The following is an 18306-nucleotide window of genomic DNA, read 5'->3' as shown; positions in this document are numbered from 1 at the left end:
TCATCTTTATTTCCTTTCAATATTCAATCATCTCTATTTCTAAAGCTTATTTGATTTGTTTTTCCTGCTCTTATTCCTGATTCAGAGGGAAATGGTGGTGGTCTGATAAAAACATATGCCATTTTTAAAGCATTTTTGGTTAGTGCAAAGTCAGTTTATTTAAAAATTTTATCCATTTTGGTGTTTCTAGCCTCAACTAATAGAAAGTCTAACCTTATGCATGTATTATTTCATATAACAGAATATGCAGGGTGGAGATGGGTTCAGGTGAAGGTATTATCAAAGACCCAGGTTCTTTCCATTTCTCGCCCCTACCCTGCTTCTGTCTGTCTGTTCTTCAGATTTGTAAGTAAGTAAAGCTGTCTTGGTACAGTGGCACAATAGAGAATATAAAGACTGGACACATAACTTCCAATATCCTAAGATGATGTCATCATTCTCCTCTAAGCAAATAGTCAACAACTCAGCTAAGTACCTTCTCCTTTCTGTCACATTATTAAGGTAATTTGGCAGGTAACTATTGAATCCTAGAAGTCCAATATTGTGCTAGGAACTGTTAGTCATACAATGAAAAATATTAAGGAAAGTCCATTTGCTCTTTCATTGTGGAATCATGACTGATGCAGAAAATCAAGTATATCTATTTCAGAGCCTTAAAACAGGACAGAAACACTCCCCATGAGGTTAACCCAGCCCTAGCTGTATCTCCAGGTACAGTTATATAGTGTCTCGTTATTACTTGTCGAATAGTAGACATACTATACTTTTAAATTTCATACTTAAGAATGATTTTTTTAATGATTTCATTATCATAGGCTACAGTGACCTTGTCCTTGAAGTGACTAAAGCTTGGCAATGCAGAATGCATTTCAGATTATAGTGGATAGAAACCAAGGGTTACCTGAGATATCCAGAATCAAATTTTCAGCAAGATAAACATAATATAATCTAAAATATAATCATAGTTGCTATAGGTTAAAATATGTCATATATCACAGATGGAATGTACAATTCATTCCCAAACTCACTCTTCTCAGATAGGACCTGATTTGGAGATGATAAGTAATACATTAGAGTCTAAAAATGGAGTATGTAGCTCATTCAGTTAAGTGACTGACTCTTGATTTCACTTGGGTCATGATCTCATGGATTCGTGAATTCGCGCCCAGCATCAGGATCTGCACTGTGTGGAACCTGCTTGAGATTCTCTCTCCCTCTCTCTGCTCCTTCCCTGCACATACTCTAAACAAACAAACAATTGAATAAATAATTGAATAATTAAATAAATAAATAAACTTTAAATAAATAAAAATAAAAAATGAAGTATGTGATAAAATCATAATCATAATATCCAGGCACTTGAATGTAAATATTCCCAGAGTCAAATAGCTCTTTGATATGTTAAAAACAAAAACAAAAACAAAAAACACTGTATTATGACTATAGCACATAATATGTAAATAGACCTTTATTTCTTATTTCCAACAATGTTGTAGTAACACTCACATACATGCCTTCCGGAACATATTAGTGACCATTTCTCTGTGCTGGAGACCAAGTAGTAGAACTCCCTCTGGGTCATAGAATATACACATTTTCATTTCACAACTGCTGCCAATTACCCCCAAAATGGCTGTCCTAAACCCCACCAGCTGTATAGGAGAGTTTTTGTTTTACTGAATTCTCCACAAATGTATAATATGATAAGACATCTTAATTTTTACCATTCCAGTGTGTGAGAAATGGCACCTTATTTCTTAATTTGTTTGTGCTTCCCAGATTAAAGTTGAACACTTGCTTGTTTGTTCATTAGCCATAAAATGCCTTTCTTCTACTAAAAAATGCCCATCTGTTCTGTTTGCTCATTTTCCTATTAGGATATTTTCTATTTCACGTGACTTTATATTTTTCACATATATGTTGCTTCTTGTGTGTTGATGCCTTTTTTACTCCTTTGCTCTCATTTTCTTTTTCCAGTTTTATTGAGGTAAGGTAGAAAGATAAAAACTGCTTATATGTTAGGTAGTTCAATGTGATTTTTAAAGGGCTACAATGTGATGATTTAAAATGCCTCTATATTGTGAAATGATTAGCACAATCAAGTTAATTCACACATCCAATGCCTCACATAGAAGTGCAGAGACCTCTTCAAGATACTGATTTCATCTCCTTTGGATATACACCCAGAAGTATTGTTGAATCATATGGAAGTGTAAATTTTAATTTTTGAGAAGCCTCCATACTGTTTTTCAAAATGGCTGTGCCAATTTATATTCCCAACAACAGTACACAGAGGACCTCAGAAGGAAACTCTACATCCTGACCCAAATTGTTATCTCTTATCTTTTTAAAATCTCTTATCTTTTTGATAATAGCCACCCTAACAAGTATAAGGTGGTATCTCATTGTGTTTTGACTTGAATTTCACTGATAATTCCTCCTGTTGAGCATCTTTTCATTTATCAGTTGACCATTTGTGTGTCCTCTTTTGGAAAAATTTCTGTGAAACTCCTTTTCCCATTCTTTCATCAGGTTGCTTTGTTTTTAGGCGGTTTTTGCCTTTGTTTTGTTTTTGTTTGTTTGTTTGTTTGTTTTTTGCTTTGTAGGAGTTCCTTACATATTTTGGATATTAAGCCCCTATCAGATATACAGTTTGTAAATACTTTCTCCTATTCTGTATGTTGTCCTTTCACTCTGATGATGGTTTCCTTTCCTGTGCAGAAACTTTCTAGTTTGATGTGGTCCCGCTTGTCTATGTTTGCTTTTGTGGCTGTGCTTTTGTTGTCATATAAAAAAAAATCATTGCTAATGTCAAGGAGTTTTTGTCCCTGTTTTCTTCTGGTAGTTTTATGATTCAGATCTTAATTTACATCTTTACTTAATTCTGAGTTAGTTTTTATGTATGGTATGAGTCTAAATTTCTTTTTTGTTTGCATGAGTCTATCCAGTTTCCTCATTTTGAAGAAACTATTGTATATATTAGCACCACTGATAAAGATTAGTTGACCATATATGTGTGGGTTTATTGCTGGGGCTTCTATGCTGTTCCATTGGTCTGTATGTCTGATTTTACACTAGTACCATACTGTTTTGATTACTATAGCTATATAATAAATAAAAGCTATCCAAATCAGAAAGGAAGAAGTTAAATTGACATGCTTAATCTTATACGTGGAAAACCCTAAAGATTCTACCAACAAACTATTAGAGCTAATAAATTCAGTAAAGGTGCAGGACACAAAATCAATATACAAAAATTAGTTGAGTTGAGTTTATATACACTAACAATGAACTACCTGAAAAAGAAATTAAGAAAACATCCCATTTAAAAATAGCAACAAAAAGATTAAATACTTAGTAATAAATTTAACTGAGGAAATGAAAGATCTATACACTAAATACTATATGACACTGCTGAAAGTAACTGAAGAAGACACAAATAAATGGAAAGATATCTCATGTCCATGGATTGGAAGAATTAATATTGTTAAAATGTTCATACTACCCAAAGCAATCTATGGATCCAATAAAATCGCAATCAAAATCCCAATGGCATTTCCCGTAGACACTGAAAAAATAACTCAAAAGTTTATACAACCCCACAAAAGACCTAGACAAAGAAATCTTGACAAAGAAGAATCAAGCTGGAGGCACCACAATTTCTGCTTCCCTTTATTTTCATTGTATAAGAGTTTGGGAAGGAGAAAGAAGATAAATGTATGTGGTTGACTCACTATGTCAGCTAGAAGTCTTAAGTGCTCCGTAATTAAGATCCTCTTCCTATATGAAGTGGGTCTGTCATACATATGGACTTCTGCTCTGTCATACATGCTGGTCTGCATATAGCCACAGTTGGAATGTCACCATGGCCTCTAACCTTGTCCCTCTAACATACCAAGCACCACAGAACTTCTGATTTCCTCTCTCACCAAAGAGACAGGTGGAGATAATGCAACTATTCTGCAAATGCACATGGGAAATGAGTAATTTACATGGATTTAGTATGAATTTTGTTACTATGAGCTCTTTAAAGAATTTGGAATTTTTGTTTGTTTTATTCTTGATATGTTGGAGCACCATCCCAGAAGTCAATTGAGTACTTATATGGGTAATAAGGAGTACCTTGCTTGTTTTAAAACTAGGGATGGGGATGAGGGAAGATTCAGTTTAATGAGATAGTCTATCATTTCTGGAAATTTAATGAAGAGCTCTTTAGTCTAGATTTGCCCAGATCATTTCTTGGAGAAAACATCCCCACATTAATTCTCAGGACTTTGTGCTTTCTCCTTCTTTTATTTTCCTGTGCTTCTTGCTATGGCTTTAAAGAGTCACTCCTAGTCAAATAGGGAATTTCTTTTGGTTGTGTGACTAAATGGTGCTTAAGCGGTATGCCAATGAGACATTCATTATGCAAGGTGCTATGGCAAAGCATCCAGTGATCTGTGAAGGAAACAGAACTTCATCTTTGGTATTTTAAAAGTACTTTCCAAGACAGATTATAGCCATTCACCACAAAGGGGACAAAAAATAGTCTCAAGTAATTTTACAAGACGAAAGAATAGCAAGTATGTACTGTCTTCACTTAAAAACACAGAAGCTGCATGCCGTCTGAGTTTTTCCCAAACAAAGAGTTCCTGCATAGGTGGAAGAAAAGTTCTACAAAATGCATCAGCCAGAAGTACTGTGCTAAATTGCTCAATTACTCATGCTCTACAGAAACTTTCAAAATGCAGTTCATACCACTTGCTGAACTTGGTAGGTCATTTTCAATCGCAAGGGACAACAAAGCAGTTTCTTTTTCCTATTTTTGGGCGGTGAAAAATGAGTAACCTCTTAAACTAGATACATATCATTATCATTTATATCTGAGGAGGCTGCGGCCAAATGTATTATGTTCTATGTTATCTGCAGGGCAACAAACAGAGGCAGGAGAAAAGTCAGGATGCTGTTTGCACACAGGCTGACCATACTGATAGAGCACAGACCTCAGGCTTGGGGTCAAAGCAGTGAGTGGGGATTGGGTGGAAAGGTATGCATGAGAAGCTCCTTGGGCTCAATTCTCTTCCAGAAGCCCATCAGCCCAGAAGGTGGCTTATCATAAAGGAAGGTGCTGAATGTTGGCCTCAGGCACGCTTCCCCAAAACACGGTGATTGGCAAATCACTCAACCTTATGGGAGAAGAGGGTATAATAATACGTACTTCATAGGGACTCCATGAAGAGGAAGAGAGAGATACAATCTGGGTAATACAGGCAGCACAATGCATTATACTTAATAGGTGCACCATTAAGTTCCTTCGAATCCCTCCTTTCATGCTACCTGTCTGTCAGATCCCCATCAGTAAACGGAGTCTCATTATCATGCTACAATGCCACACTAAAGAGCAGGGCACACTTTCAAACCTTTGAGTAGCTCTATATAGAGTGACTCTTCCTCTGGAACTGCCATAGGCCCCATACCTGTACACCCACCAGAGTTTCTGCCAGTAAGACCTATGGACTGTGATCAACCTTCCCTTCCCTTTCTTATATACTTCAGATTCTTACTCTCAAATGTAGCTTGAAGTGTATTCTCCCTACTGCTACGAGACTTCTTCAGGCATAAAAGTAAATATCTGAAATCGGTGCAGCTTTCTATAAAAAAAATTTTTAAGACTAATGGGTGTTCTTTCTAAAGGAGCAAAGATCAAAAAAAATAATAACTTTCAAAGCAAAACAAATGCTGTTGCTCTGTCACCATTGAAGACACCTAGGGCTTGATTTCCTTTTAAGGTTTTTTTTCCATTCCTTTGAAATCTGCATAAATGTGATAGGTTCCCCCATTTAATCAGGAATGGGTCTGAGACAATGTGATAGAAAGAAACCCAGCCTTGCCTAAGCCACTGCCAGACCTACATCATGAGAGCCTTTTTATTAAAATGTCTATATTAAAGATGACCACGAGTGTGATTTATTAGAAAAATTAAAAAGAGATCTAAAGAAAATATTTTCCTGGTGGAATTGCTAACTAGATTTTCATCCTGAGGCTCTCTTGCTGTTTCTTCTAGATGGATCCCCTGTTCAGTCTAGCCCAGCTTCGAGCAAGCACCTCTGCTTTCTCTTTCTTTAACCAGATCTCAGAAACCTGAGAGCTTCTATCTGTGTCCCCGATCTCAGTGTTGGCTGCTTTCTCTCTCTGCTTCCCTTGCCTTTGGTGAGCCACAAACAAGGCGTCTCTTGCCACTTGCTGAGTTCCAAGGTGCCTGATGTCTTCTGCCCCACCTCCGCCTGCTGCACAGAGGCCGTCTGTCTCCTCACTTCTGGATGCAAGATGTTAATTCCAGTCACACACTTTCCCTGCCTGGTACAGGGACACAGCAAAACACAGTTGATTATTTTACCGAAACTCAACAGCAAGGCCAAGATTTTGTTTTTGATACTGCTGTTACTGTGATCCCAAAAGTGAGATTCAACTTGCTTGGCAGACCTTTGAATCTATATTTTAAAAATCTGAATCGTCAAGGATGATGTAATAACAACCATTTCAGAAACTGTGTGGGAAATAAGCCTACATTTGCTAGTTAAATATTATCTCTGATGTCCACTATCTTATTTTTAAAGAGTTATCCTAATGACCTTGGTGCTAGGGATTTATGTAACACAAGTCACCTTATTGCTCACAAGGTAATATTGTTCTCAGAGGTGATTAGGTAATATGTCCAATGTGTGGCCACTAGTAGGTTAAGTGTATGTCTTTGAACTCAAACCAGCACATTCAGAAACCCCCACTCAAATCCCTACACCAATACCTTCTATAATAAATAATGTGTCTGTCCTTCATTTAAGAGGCTGGATGAGCTTCAAGGTTATCTCCAACTATAAGCCTGTGGAGGGCCTGGCTAAAACCCTCATAGATCTCAACTCAGAAATATGCACAAAGGAATTTTGAATACATGCTTTTGATTAGGATGATAATAATTAAAAATAAAATTGTATGAATGATCATAGGGAATACTGATTAGACCAATTTAATAAAACTCCATCACCACCCCTCTAAAGATACATTTTAGCATCTCAATGATTTAATAGAAGATTGCTATATTGCAATTCCCAGCTGCACAGAACCTATTCTCAAGCATGATCATTATAATCTCGTGCTTTATTAAACATCTGAAAGGAATGGCATAATGGTCCTTCAAGGACAGCTCCATTAGGGGAAAAAAATAGAATAATCTACGGTATAATGTGTTTAAAATGCTTTTTAAAATAGTGTTGTCATTAAGGTGATCAGCACCTGGGTTATTCTCATGGAAACAAGTCTGAGGTCTGCTGATTAAAGAGACAGCTGCACCCCCCTTCCCTGACCCATTAAATGAACCAAAGATATAATCTACACATGTCTTCCTGTGGTCTAGTTTCATTAGGATGGAAATCTTCAAAACCCAGTTAGTTATCAGTGCAATAAATAGGCTGGGAAATAGAGGAGTGGAATGACACATAGCTTTATTGACCAATAAAATTTAATTGAGTATATATATATATATACTTACTTAGAAATTGGTCAAAATGACCCCAAAATTCTGTTTGATGCTAACAGAGCTGTCTTCATATGTCAGAACAAAATTTTTAAAAAGCACAAGCCCACCATTATTCATCTTTTCCTGGCCAAAATTATATCAGACGCTCCCTCCAAATGAGGCTTGCCTGATAGTTGATTAATATTCCCCAATCCACATCTAAGATTATAGATGGAACTCTACTGGTCTGAAAAACAAATATAAGATTAATAAAACTTACATTTATGTTGTGGCATAAAATCTACAGGTGATTTTAATGTCTGTTTCCATTTTTAAATTCTCACCTCAACAACATTATGATGCCCGTTTTTCAGATAAAGAAAATGAGGACCAACAGATTACACAACTTGCCTGAGATGACAGAAAGCACAAATCACTAAAAAAGGATTCCCAGCCAGAGCTTCGAACTGGCCCTGGGCTTTCGGTACTATGTTATCTTTTTTACGTGAAAACTTTCCCCCTACCTGGCACTTGCCATCCTGCCCGAATTCTCCAGAACATTATTACATGCTTTGTAAATGAATCCGTAAATGGTTTGTGACAAATGAACCTCTTATGCACAGCAGGCAGCAGGCAGTGATAACTGTTATCTGCCTGCTGTGAGACGTAGGGCAAGTTAGTAAATCTCTCTGAAACGTAACTTTCTCTTCTTAATATCAAAAAAAATAACATACCTGCCGATCAAGAAACCAAGGCAATAGTGCATCAGAGGACCTCTCACAGAACTTGGCACATAGTGAGTTCTCAAAGTGACCTATTTAATGCACATTTCAACTTGAGCATTATGAGAACCTACATGTAATTAAACTTGGAATTGAAACCTTTCTTTTCAAAGATGGAACTGTTGAAGGTAAAGTCAGTGGAGGGTGGACTTGACGGCATGCTCATCTATAAAATGGGAAACAGAAGAGCATGGGAAAGAGAGAGGAAAGGAGAGAAAGATAAAGGCTAGGGACATCAAAAAGGAATTTCAAGAAGCCTAACGATACCTACGCACAGATAAGTATGAGCCTGCGGATGATGCCTGAATGGCCCAAAGCAGATAGAACATTTATGTACTTAGTAATTCTCCCACCAACCCTATCAGGCAGCTCTTGTTGTTACTGTGCCCATTTTACAGAAGAGCAAATTGAGGGATGGAAAGGTTACCTATCTTCCCCAAGGTCACATAGCCAGTAGGTGACAGAGCTGAGATTCAGAGCCTGGCTGTGTGACTCTGCTGTCTGTGGTCTGATTCCATGCTACTGTTCTCCTGGCCTGAACGGCAAAGGCAGGTGAGTGTTAGGGTGGGCACTGAACATAATCAGTCCCCAAGAGGACATGTGTCTTGAAGGCAAACACTGAGAACCCAAGAGCGGATGCCGCTCTTTTCATGGTGCATGATTGTAGCTAGAAGACACTAACTTTCCCCAGTAACTTTTTCCGCACATTGGGATGCTAGCCCTGTCGCTGAATGTTCAGAGCGGTCCAGGAGGGCTGGCGGCAGAGTTTTCTGGGCTTCCACTTACATGTGACATCACTGGGGGTTTTCCTTAAGCTCTTCCCTGCCCTCGTCACTCCTGAGCAACACCCCTTCAGCTTATCCATCAGTGGCTGCCTTGGCATCTTACCACTTGCCTTCACCACACAGAGCCTCCCAGCTGAAGCCCTTCCGCACCAGCTCTGCAGCGACAACCTGTTCAGAACGGGCTGCGCCCCTGCTGCTCATGTGACCTTTCACCCCCTCCACCCCCCTACCCCCGAGAACATCTCCATCTATAAAACTCAGTACAACAGGATCTATCTCCTGGGGTAGATGTAGGGGCACAATGAGATTACACCCGTGAAAATGATCTGGTATTATATAAACATTTGTTGAATCTGGACTTTCGTAGCAAATATTACCTATGAACAGCTAGACAGATTGTTTCTAGACCCTCACTGTTGGTGAATGCATCTCAACTTTAAAGATGACCTATAAATCACCTGGATTAAGTAGTTTAAGAAATTGGATGTGACATCAGATATAAGGCTATCTCGTTTCAGCATACCCAACAATGGCACTGCTGTAGCTGCTGCTGCCGATAAAAATGCACGCAGCCAAAATATCCTGAGCCATTATTATATACCATTAATGTCACTTTTAGCATTGGAAAACTGCTTGTCTGTCATTTTTATGAGTAACGACTAACCTGTGCCTGGGATGTAGTTACCACCATTCACTCTTCCCGTAGAAGTGGAGGATTTGGAATACACATAAAGGTTGGTATCAGAATCAGTATTAAAACTACTTTACCTGTATTGCCTAGTCAAATCAAGCCTAATTGACCAGGATTAAAATAGACTTGTATCTTCAAAGCAAATACTTTTCTCAATTAGCCCCAAGGTACACCAAAGCAGGATTTTGTTTTTAATGGTCAAGGAGCCATTCCAATTCACAAATTTAGGGATAATGAGCTCTGGCCAACTCTGAGGGTAATTACGGAAAACGAAAGATGCCCATTTAGATATCAATTTATAGGAATGGATTTATTAGAATGAAGGCAAAACCTAAATATAATAAACCCTAAACCTAAATATATGTATGCACATATATGTATATGTGTATATCTACTGCCTATTCTGGAAAGGAACTTTATTCTAAAGCTAAGGAAAGGGATGCAAGAAAAACTACCTAGCTACACACTTGGTTAGTACAAAACCTAGCAATAAATGCAAAGTCTCTTTACCCAAGTCCAGGTTTTTTTAAGCATTTAAATCTAGGGGAATGAGGCACCTGGGTGGCTCAATTGGTTAAGCGTCCACCTTCAGCTCAGGTCATGAACTTGCTTTCATGAGTTCGAGCCCCATATAGGGCTCTGTGCTGACAGCTCAGAACCTGGAACCCACTTCAGAATCTGTGTCTCCCTCTCTCTCTGCCCCTCCCCTGCTTGCACTCTGTCTCTCAAAAATAAATAAAGATTAAAATAATAATAATAATAATAATAAATCTAGGGGCATGAAATCCTAAGGCAGTCCTATTATTTTATGAGCAACAGGACCCCTCCTACCGTCCTTCTAGGGAAAGTCTAGGTGTACCTCTTTTCAAATGTAAGAATAGCCTAGGAAAGCAAATAATCAGTAGTGGGTTGATCAAAAATTCATTTTCATTATACTAAGAATGGTTTAGATTCAAATGGCAAAAGTATAGAGCCAACTTCCCCTTTAAACCCTTCTGAAATGTTCCATTTCTCCTTAATTCATATACACAGGTGACCAAGACATAACAATCTATGGTGCTAACTTCAGGAGGCTGAGATCCTGGGAAAATAGATTGTTTGAAGCAATTTTCCCACTAAAAAATCTAGAATTTATTATCTCTGTCTGACATTTATTGTCATTGACATCTGTGAAGATTTTCAGACAAGAATGTATTGTCTTCCACATCTCGCCCCAGTTCAGTGCACCATATTCCATTCAGGATTTTTTTTTTTTAATAAAGAACCATCTGTTTAAAATGACTTTATTAATTCCTTTTGGTGTATTTTGACATGTCTACAAATTACAGATCATAAATATTCTAATAACAAATTGTTCATGGAGCTCCAGGCAGAACCTAACATGAGAATCTAAATATAGAAGTGGTATTTACATATGTACCCAAGTAATTCATACATAAGGGAAGCCATGTTTGCTAACACGAAGATCACCAGTACACAAGCTCTGACGACACAGAATACAGTGCCCTGTAGAGTTTCCATTAGGTCTAGTGAACTCTGCACTAAGCCTACAGTTATACTCTCATTATAAATCTCTACCTTATTTCATTATTTTCTTTTAAAAGATCATATTTGACTTGAACCTAAGGCATATGTTTTCTGAAAAGTCTGCCCTTGTAAACTTTTGACCGGCTGACCACCTGCCCTGTTCCACTGGTACTCAAAAAAGAAGAAAAGGAGCAGAAGCAGAATTAGGTCTAATCCTCTTTATGTACAAATATCCACACTGCCTCTCCCTTTATTTTGCAGATTGTAAAATTTCTCAACCACCACACTCCATGGAATCCCATAGTGCCTTTCCCTAGCTCATGATGGGAAGTGCCTCAGGGAGGTTGGGAAGGTGATACTGGGTTATGCCCTGGAGAAGGGCAAGAGCTGCTGATGAAAGAGACGGATTTCCTATACCCAGAAGCTGATGAGGTGGGCTTTGCTACCATCTCTCAGACTCCTTCCTTGACCCGAGGCCCAGATATAAGAGATGGTGCCCAGACTCTTCACCAGAGAACCCAAATAAAATGTTACTTCAGCAGTGACAACTGGCTTGGTTATAGCAAAGACAGGGTATTTCTATCAGCTATTTTTTTTTTTACCTGTTCACATTCTGAAAATGGATATTAATGGATATATGTACTTGCTTGGCTATGATGCTCTTATTCATCTTAACTGTTGACTCTTACTGTTCTATCTATATCCCACTGTAGTTAATTTACCCAAACATGTTTAAGCCATAAATACATATATTTTAGCGAGAGTAAGCTATGACACCTTCTCCATGAAACTGTCATCTCCTAGCTTGGTAACACTTACACTTACTGGTTCTCATCTATTCTGAATGGTTCTTTCTCTGTTTCTTTTGTTCCTCGTTTTTCTTCTGTTCCTTAAATGAGGATGAACCCCAAGGTTCTGACCTCTCTCCTGTTTTAACCTCTAACATATCTCCAAAGCTATGGTACCACATTCTAATTACCTGGTCATGTTCACATCTATTTCCAGCCAGCTGCCTAATCAACCAATTTGTATTACTGTTGTCGGCATTCATTACCTAGCCTAGTGCGCACACGCATGCACAGCCAATTCCTTTGTCTAATTTCCCTAATGCAATTTGTGCCAGTATTCTCTGAGTCAATCAAATTCAAATCCACAGCTGTCTTTCATTCTTCTCTCTCCATCACCAAATACTTACCATCGCAGGCACTTCATGATGGTGTCACAAATGCATACGCTTCCTGACATGGCCTTCTTCTTTGAGTCTCCATTTAATTCAGTCTGGATAAAATGAAGCACCTCTTTGACTGCATTAATCTTATGCATAATATATGCAATAAGACTCTTGGACATCCACACAAAGCTTCAATGTAATTTAGTGGAATTAATCTGACACGTAAGACTCTACTAAATGTAGGCATGTCTGTATGAGGCTGTCTTTCCATTATAACCTTTTGTCTCCTTGTCGTCCTAAATACTAACATGCTTAAAGAATGCTTTCGTATCTGTACACTTTCTCTTTCATCAGTCTTAGTCCCTTCATCTACATTTACTGGGATCATTCCTGGGAAGCTCTTTTCTGCCCCTGACTACTGACTCTGACATTCTAGACCACTCAGACTGCATCTATGACACAGCACCTTCATTTTCCCTCATTTATATGCTTGTCATACCTCTGCAGCATAGGGACAGCATCTGGAGGTGGAAATCATGCCTTATTGATCACTGTGACCCTCATAGTATCCAGCACATGGCCTTTGCATAGTAGGTGCTCAGTAAGCACATGCTGGATATTGAAACAATGGACACTTGAGTTCCTAGGAAGAAAGAAGAAGTGCTATAAAATCAAGGAGTCAAGGGATCCTAATGTAGACCTGACAGGGGATAAGATAAATAAATTGTACATGTGGGAGTTACATGACCCCCTTCAAATATACATTGAGTTTCGTGAAGTCCAATATCTCTAGTGGCCCCAATGTCCATACCTCAGGGAGGACTCACCAATCCCTAATGTTAGGCTTACCCTTTCTCAGCACCTACCTCACTCCTGTCCCCGCAGCTGGACAACTCAAATTCCTGTTAGACATCAAGGGTGCCTGCTCCAAGGTCTGCTCAGAATCTTTATTTCAGTCATTATAACTGGGCTTAACTCTTCTTCAATCTGATTTTCCAGCCTGGTAGCTGTATTTTTTTGCATTGTGCTATGGCTATGGCTTACTAATCTTCCCTGTCTCCAGTCCCCTGAGTTTCGGATGATTCTAGTTTGTATTTCTCAGTGCCATCTTTACATCTCCTCCAGTGTAAACTCCTACACTTGAACCTCAGCCAGGTGCCCTCTACCTGCTGAAGTAGCTCTTGATACGGAGTGCCTGACTCCTGAAAATCCACTGCCATGCTCCAGCCACTTGTCCAGATGCCCCTCTTTGTCCTTACCACGAAGTCTCTCCTGTGTTGGCTCTTGCTGGCCCGGATATCTACTTTGGCAGCCCTGCTACATTTGCTCCAAGAGCGAGCAGCTGGATGTTATGTGCACAGTGCCCATAGTGCCCAGATGGGAAGGTCTGGATTAGAGCCCTGGACCCTTGCCCTCTGACCTTTCCTGTTCTAGTGGACCTGGTATTGACCACAGATGTGACAAGCTGGTAAAAGGCCAGCTATGGAAAATCCAGAGACACAAAGTACAAACACCATGCCACCTTCGGAACAGTCAGGATAAGCTGTCTCTAGCTGCATCTGACCTCAGGTGGCCCTGTAAGGTTCTGGCCAAAAAAAAAATACAAAGGAACATACTTCAGAAAAGTCAAATATTTTTAAAAGCAAAGACACTGAAAATATCATAAGCCTCTCGACTGTAAGCAATAAATACATGCACTTTGAATTGCTACAAACCATTGAAATAAACCAAATTTCATTTTTAATGCATGCAATAAACTTTTTCCATAGCCTATCAGTTAAGATTGCTCTAACTTAAAAAAAAAAAAATAACAACTGATTCGTTCTGTATTCCTATAGCTCAGAATAAATAGATCAACTAACTTTAAAGTTGGCAGGTTTACAGTTTCTCACAGTGAAGAGAAATTAAAGCCAAGCTGAAGATAAAAAGTAAGTATTTTTTTATATTTATGAAGTCTTAAAATTACAGAGCTGAACATACAAGGTCAATACAGAGCTGGCAGAGAGCTGAAGTCAGGTATTTCCTACATTAGCTTTATTTTTTAAAGTGAGAAAGTATGATCCAGGGGGTGGAGATGTGTGAGCAGAATGGCAGAGAAATGGTGCGGTGTGGTCCAGGCCAACAGCTCATGCCAAGAAAACATCTACAGGTGGATCCCCAACTCAAGGCTCCAGCTAAATCCCTTCCCAAAGGAATGTCAAAATAGGAACTGTGAAACAAAATGCTGTCTTGACTATGTGCAAGTTATTAGGTCTTCATTTTGTGATTATTTTGTATTTATTTTCCTATGTATTTGCATCTCCTTACATCCCAGCAGTTAACTCCCCAGGACAAGATTTCTGCTTTCTTTAAACAAAGTCATAAACAGGACCATAATCCCAGCATCGAGAATAATGTCTGACACATGGCTGTTTCTCAATAAAAATTTGTTGGGTGAATGAATACATTTTTATGCCTACCATGACCCATCCAGGGAGCTCACCAACCTTAGCACCGATTCAATGCTCAAAAAAAAAACCCTGCTTGCTCACTCTCTAATAAGGATATCGAAGCACTGTTAACTTAAGGTGTCACTTTCAAAGGTAACACTTTATTTTATCACTTTGAGGGCCCATCTCTAAGCATGAGAAAGAATATTAATCTTCCTTGTATTGTCTCTCTGATCACTAGAAATTTATTAACATTTAATTGTCTGGAATTTGAATTTGGTTTCCAGGAAGCTTCAAAGAATTAGCACAGTCTGAGTAAATCCTTGTACGATATTAGTTTTTGATCTCAAAGGATAGTTAATTTAGCTTGTTTACATGATAGATTTGGACAGAGTTAAAGGTTAAATTCTACCTTGGAAGTCTAAATATAACTGACAGTTGATATCAATAATTTTATAATTACTGAAACCATGATTAGAATTGTCTAAATATCTTGTGCTAGTAAAAAGTGTCATATGATTCCAACTTGTTCTCCTGGGAGATGACCTGACTTTTGAATTTTCATTACCCCTAAAATTATCAGCTTCAAAACAGCATTTATGAAAAGAAATTAACATAAACCTTTAAATGAGGTTTTTCTGAAAAGCTACTTGCTCATATAAAATTGAAAGTCAACAATGAAATTACTTAAATTAATCATTCTTTCATTCACTCAACACATAATTATTGAATATGTGGTGTGTGTTGATTATTATGCTAAGTTCTGGGGATGCAAAAAACAAAACAAAACAAAACCCATACAATATTGTCCCCATCATTGAGGAGTCTAGTGCAGAGTTGGTTTTTATTTGACGGTTTCAGAAGCAGTGGTATTTACAAAGATGCCAAGACTTGAGCTCACAGAAGACTTGAAGCTCTGTGAGGAAAGGGGCAAGGCTGTGATGCTCACCACTGAATGCCCAGTGTCAGGAGTATTAATAAGTGTGCGTGTCTGTGTGGTGCTATCCAAGGTGCTGACGTGGTAGAAAGACATGGAAACCGAGATCAACACACAACGTGATACGTGAGGTAACAAAGGAATAGAGCACAATGCACACTGCCTGGATGGAATACCTAAGTCTGCCCACAGAAGCCAGTGAAAGCCTCTGACAGAAGTCATCCTGGGGCTGAAGCACCTTTGGGATGAATTATTATCATGCCAGGCATGGGAGAATGTTCCAGGCAGACAGCACAGCATGTGTCAAGGCAGAGAAGCATGAGAGAACATGGCGTGCTCTAAACCCACAAATCTTTTGGTACGGCTGGTGAGGAAATTTGAAGACTGCTGTGGACATATCAGGATTTTCCTCAAGTTTCCTTACCAACTGTTGTTACCTCGGCAAAAACAATGCTTCTGCAAGTAATCTGAGTGAAAAATTATTACTGGACTAACGTTGACTTTTTTATATTATTTCATCAAAGGAGAGGGGATCTTTTACAATATCATTTATAAAGTTTAATAAAGCATTTTCTTTTCAAATGCTTGTATTTTTGATTACTTCCAGAAACACCACTTAACAATTTCTCTATAAGCCTGGAATCAAATCAGAGCCACAGCTGTTCCTTGCCTCAGTGAGGATTTAATATTCTAATCTTCTATACTGTGAAAAATCCAGCATCAAAAATTTCTCATGGGGGCATCTGGGTGGCTCAGTCGGTTAATCAACAGACTCTTGATTTCAGCTCAGGTCATGATCTTGCAGTCCTGGGATTGAGCCCCACATTGGGCTCTGCACTGACAGCGTGGAACCTACTTGAGATTCTCTCCCCCACCCCCTCTTCTCTGCCCTCCCCTGGTCACACACAGACTCTCACTCTTTCTCTCTCCACCTTCCCTCTAAAAATAAAGAAAGAATGAAAGAAATGAAAAAAGAAAAGAATTCCTTGGCCACCATTTTGCCCAATCTGATAAACTACCTCAACTGTGTATTGAAAAATACAAATAAATTAACACAAGCAGCCAAATAACAAATAAACAGTGGTTTGTGGAGGCCGCAAAGTCTCTTCATTTTGTGTGCACACCCAAAAATAATTTCCACAAAGTGCCTCAGGAGAGTGCAACCAAAACAACAAGTGATATCTGGTCACTCTTAGAGAAATGGAGAAGAAACGGCCTTCCTCCTTTAGGACTGGACTGTGGGCATGAGGGCTGGTGGGGAACAAAGTGCAGTGCAATTCATAGAAGTGCAATCAGGTGCTAGTGTACCCTGAACACAGCTGTATGAGGAGTAACTTAAGGTCTGGGATGTTTAGGTTGGAGAACTGTGTATTGAAGGGAATAATAACGTCTTCAAATGTTGTAGGGAAAGCTGTGATGGCTAATTTTATGTGTCAATATCATCGGGCCAAAGGGTGCTCAGATACTTATTTAGTCAAACATTATTCTGGGTGGTTACCATAAGTACATTTTGGATACATGAGGTTAGCCTTTAAATCTGTAGATAGAGTAAAGCCGATAGTCCTCCCTTGTGCGGGTGGGTCTCATCCAAATAGCTGCAGATCTAAACAAAACATAATGATGAGCCTCCACCAATTAAGAGAGAGAATTCTCCTGTCTGACAGCTCTCAGACTGAATATCAGCTCTTCCTGGTTCTACTGCAGTTTTGGTCTTGAGCTGGGATACTGGCTATGTAGACTTTGCCAGCCCCCATAATCATATAAGCCAATTCCTTGCAAGTCTAGATAGATAGATAGATAGATAGATAGATAGATAGATAGATAGATAGATAGATATCGATCTCCTACTGCATCATTTTCTCTGGAAAACCTGACTGATACAGAAAGTAATAACAAAAGAAGAATACCATGAGAAAACATAAAAAATTGAGAAAGTAGAAGACTTTTTTTGGGTGACAGTAGATAGGTCAGCTTACATGAAGAGAGGGGGATGTAGAGAAGATGGGATGGTAACACTGGAGCCATGAGGTTGATTCCTACAGGTTTCCACATCACTGGAAGTCTCTGAGTGGGGTGGGATATAATTAGTATACTTCCTGAGGAAGATGTACTTGAATATAGCCTATCACCTTCTAGAGGAGGAGAAATCTGGAGGCCCCAGGGCCCACTCACATGCTGAAGAACAGTGAACTCCTCTACATGAACCCAGTTTTGAATCAAAAGAACTTGACACTATTTTGAGTTAAACAGTAAGTTGGCCATGGTGGAAAGCAGTGGGAGGGGGAGAAAAGCACACTTCGAACAAAACAGAATCATGGAACAAAATGTAACAAGATTGGATTTGTCCTTCTCTATACATTACAATTTTGCATCTTTTGCACTTTTCTGCATTTCTCCTAAATAAAGCTTCACAGTGGAAGGAAATTGTTATGACTTCCTTGGATGCCTCTGTGACAGCTTCATCTTTCAAGCAAATCTCTAGGATTAAA

General features: G+C 38.8%; 1 protein-coding gene across 1 annotated transcript in view; it reads right to left on the bottom strand.

The window, feature by feature from the left end:
* Positions 1–18306, bottom strand: part of HS6ST3 (heparan sulfate 6-O-sulfotransferase 3) — a 638376-nt gene that overhangs the window by 221288 nt on the left and 398782 nt on the right. The window lies entirely within an intron of this gene.

Source organism: Crocuta crocuta, unplaced genomic scaffold (genome assembly GCF_008692635.1).
Source record: "Crocuta crocuta isolate KB4526 unplaced genomic scaffold, BGI_CrCroc_1.0 scaffold31, whole genome shotgun sequence".
Lineage (NCBI taxonomy): Eukaryota > Metazoa > Chordata > Mammalia > Carnivora > Hyaenidae > Crocuta > Crocuta crocuta.
This window is presented reverse-complemented; position numbering and strand designations above follow the sequence as displayed.